This window comes from Gekko japonicus, unplaced genomic scaffold (genome assembly GCF_001447785.1).
Source record: "Gekko japonicus isolate JY-2015 unplaced genomic scaffold, Gekko_japonicus_V1.1 scaffold18, whole genome shotgun sequence".
NCBI lineage: Eukaryota > Metazoa > Chordata > Lepidosauria > Squamata > Gekkonidae > Gekko > Gekko japonicus.
Window position 1 is genome coordinate 2,450,844 of NW_015170275.1, and position 4,192 is coordinate 2,455,035.

The following is a 4,192-nucleotide window of genomic DNA, read 5'->3' on the forward strand; positions in this document are numbered from 1 at the left end:
ATAAATATATATATAAAAAGTGGAAAATAATTGTCTTTTTTAAAATATAACTCAGTTAAAAGAAAAGTATTGTTATGACACTATCTGCCATATTTTTATACATTTGTGATATAAAGTGCAGTATTATAATAAAAGGGAACTGAATGTGAATAGAAGTGCGACTGTAACAATATGAATTTTGCTCAGCTACTACTAGATGCAGTGAAAGTGATAACAAACAAAATACAAAATCATCAAACATTGTTATAGGCCTTTTTCCCTGGAGGTAATGGCTTAAATATATCAAATGATGAAACCATAAAAGATGGAATACTTCCCCATAAATGGGCGCTTCACTTCCCCCACTGCTGTTAATGAGAGAAAAGCATCTGCATTAAGATGGCAGAATCCTGATACTGCTTTCAGTCTTCCATACAGGAAAATTGACTGGTAAAAAGGAATTAGAGCAGGTGCTTTTCCCCTCCAATACATGTGGTGAAGACCAAAGAGCCACAGCATGAAATGCAGGTGGCGAGCCAAAAGTGGCATGACACGGCACTGTAAATCATGGTATGAGATTTTAGGCCTATGTATATTTTTTGCACTTTGTTTGAAATTGTACTAAACAGAAAGTAAAATATTGTATTTAAATGTGTGAGAGGCTGTGGCACTTTCATTTGTTTCCAGGATGTAATAAAACCTGTAATGTTGATATTTGAATGTTGGAAAGAACAGTTTTCTTCTGAAGCTTAATTTTCTTCTAGGCCTCTCATAAGAATATTTCTGTGGACATTAAAACTTCACTATCTTCAAAGTGCTGGATTTTTTTTTTTAAATCTCCTACAGGAATTATTGGAGTAATTACTTTATAAAATATGGTTTTATAATTTAGTATATGTAGGGCCTACTAGTCCTCTTGCTTACAATTTACTATAACTCAGGAAAGACAACTGAAAAATGTATACTGCATTATAAATCTAGTATATATGAAGAGCCATGGGGTGTCAGAACAATACATTTTAACTCAATAAATTTACACAGTTCTTTTAAGTTTTCCTAACACTTTTCTGTTTTCTCCTCCTGTTTTCTCCTACTCAACAATGAAACTGGAGAAAGCGGGCAGTACTTAACTACTTAGTAGCACGTATGGAGTGGGATATAATAACCATGGCTAGATCTGAAAGCAACAAAACATGTGCCTGGAGTAATGTAAACAGAGATCTATAATACAGTAATGTTACAGATATAAAAAATTATTTTTAAAAAATCCTCCTAACCAGTTTAGCAGTCTTCAAAGCAGAACCCAACATTTCTCCCAATGCAAGAACTGTGCATGAGTCTGTTTTGCTCTTGAAAAAATTAAGGTGCTGGAGCAACACATGAAATAATGACCAGATATATTAGCTATAGTTAGCACAGTAAGGAAGTGAGAGCATGACAGGTCTTTGTAGTATCTTCGGTCATGGGGTGTCCATAGGTATGTTAGAGATCTTCTATAAGATAAGGTGAGATTCAAACAGTTTTTCTGCTGATGAAAAAACAAATTAACCCACCAAAAGCTATGTTGGAGTTCATGAGACATAGGTATACAAAAGCCATATAGTAATGGTTGAGAGTGAACAGAGACAACTGACAGGATCACTTATATTTACCCCAATGATTCAATGATCCAATATTAATTTTGAGACTGGGACTAAGCAGTACTGTATGAATGTCGCAAGATGTGGCCTTTTAGTTGATTCTGCTTTCTGTAAATGAGTAATACTTCTTACCTAGCTGGTAATTTGCATGATTTTATTTATTCTTATTTATGGAAGCTTCCAATTGGAAATTTTCGGCATCTAATTAATGACACTGGAGAGATCACTAATTGTACTTTCAAATGTTTAAAATGAGTATTGTCATTTTGTGGTGTAAAACCAAAAATGTGTGATTTTTCCCCCTGTGAGATCAGTTATAAGAAAGCATGCTTGTCTCATTTTTTGTAAATAATTCTATTTAGTTAAACGTAAATTTGAGCTGCTCATTACGCTTGAGTGTATGGTGGTCTTAGTCTATTAATTGGGGAAAAAATCTTTTTCCAAAGGGTTGTGAGTAACAGCATCACACTTAGTTTGGTTTATATAGCCAATTTTGTAACATAGAAGTCTTGTAAATCTGCTAAGGTATCCAAAAAAATCTTATTAGGCTAATGGAGATTTGCTGGCTTTGTAAGAGGGGAAAAGCCTATTAACCTCTTATTTGAGTTTGAGCTTTTAACTTCACTGAGATTAGAGAAGTAATTTGCTGTACTCAGTAGCATTGCCAAGGAAAGAGCAGTTTACTGTAGTTATTTTTGCTTTTTGGATGATACTGATGGTACAAAAGAATACATTAGGATTATATATTACAGAAACATAGATTTTCCAGTGAGATTTTAGATTTTTTAAAACATCCATGGAAAAATTAAATGGATCCAATGATACCCTTTCCACTCATGAAAGAAGTTCTTCCATGGGTTGAAGAGCAGCTTTTAGATTAAAATTATTTGTGATAGAAAAATTCAGTGGCAGGATTCTATGTAGTAGAAGATGCTGATGGAAGTAGATTTTCCTACTTTCCCCAGCAATCACTTGTGAATCCCAGTGTGTGTATGAATAGTCACACAATGCAGGCAGCTGCACTGAGCAGGGAAATGCAGAAGAAATTACCACTCCTGACAGTTCCATCAGCAGCACCTCTACTGGTGCAAGTTGCTTTGCACTTCTGAAAAATTGTCCTGAGGTGCAATAAAGATCTCAAATTCCCATGAAGTGCAGGCATGCTTGATTAAATGGCTTCTTGAAAATAGAACCTGTTTCTGAGAACTGTAGGCCCAAGTAGAGAGTTGTGATAGTGAAAATGGAAACATGATATTTTAATAGATTTTTCAGAAATGCTTTTCCCAAAGAGAGCTTTCCACCCCCACCCCACCCCCTGCTCATTCATTAACACTATGTTTTGCGCAACAGACAGGATCTTACTGCTTGGGAGGAAATAGTGACTGTGGCTTCTGGTTCCCTGGAACTAACATTCTTCTGTTACAGAAACTTTTCTATATAGCTTTGCTACTTAGTTACAAAATCTGAATTTAAAATTTTCAGGAACTTAACTTTTTTCTTCTGATTTTATATATCTCAAGTTTCCCCCATTTCTATGCTTTATTAATCTATCCAAAATTTGGAAATCAACTTTTTTTTCTTTTTTCTTCACTGCCTTTTTGGAAATCCTAGGTAAGTTATATCCTAGAAGAGATTTAAAGATACAACTTGGTGAAACATTAATAGTTCATTTGGGTTTTCTGTAGATAATCTTATTCAGAATGTAGTTGAATGTAGATCTCTCCCCCGCCCCACCCAAAGACTATATGAAGTATTAGCAAACTGCAGTGGTCATTCGCAATTTCTAGTTGCCTTAAATAATTTCAGTTTTTTGTTGACACTATAGTAATCCAGCTAAAATCTAATATTGTTTGCGGTCTTCTGAAAATACTGTAAAAACAACCAACACAGGAGGAGAACCAGGAATCAGAAGACAAGTAAGCTTACAGGTCTTTTTTACAATTGTAAACAAATGTAGAATTGTCAGAGTACAAGTATGTCAGTATGTCAAAATTCAAAGTGAGTGTCTATTCTGGTGTGCATAAGTGATGCTATGATAGAATTATAAAATTTGGTCAGTTTTCTAAAACATGTTCAATGTCTATGTTCAGTCTGATGGTTGCATACCCATAATGCTATGAGGTTTTTCTTAGTAGTAGAAATAACCAGGTTCTGTGGACAAGCAGTATGCATCCCCAAAGATATATCTTCCATTTCACTGAATGTCTATAGTACACTTAAAGTGCAATCATAAACATGTATACTCAGAAGTAAATCTGATTGAGTTCAGTGGGACTTACTCCTGAGTATGTGTGTTTAGTATGGCAGCCATAATCTAAATAAGCTTGGACTGTGTAGCAAGGGACAAGTGGTACAGTAGTCTTCACCAGGGGTCATTTGGGGGGGACGTGGGGGGACGCCATCCCCCCGGGTGAGGTGTGGGAGGGCGGGGCCTGGAGCTCCCTGCTGGTGCCCGCTGGATGTCACTGCTGGCTGTGGGGAGGACACACTTCCGGTGATGTCAGGGGGTGTGGCATATGCTAATGAGTTATGCTAATGAGTTCCCCTAGCTCTTTTTCTACGAAATGACCCCT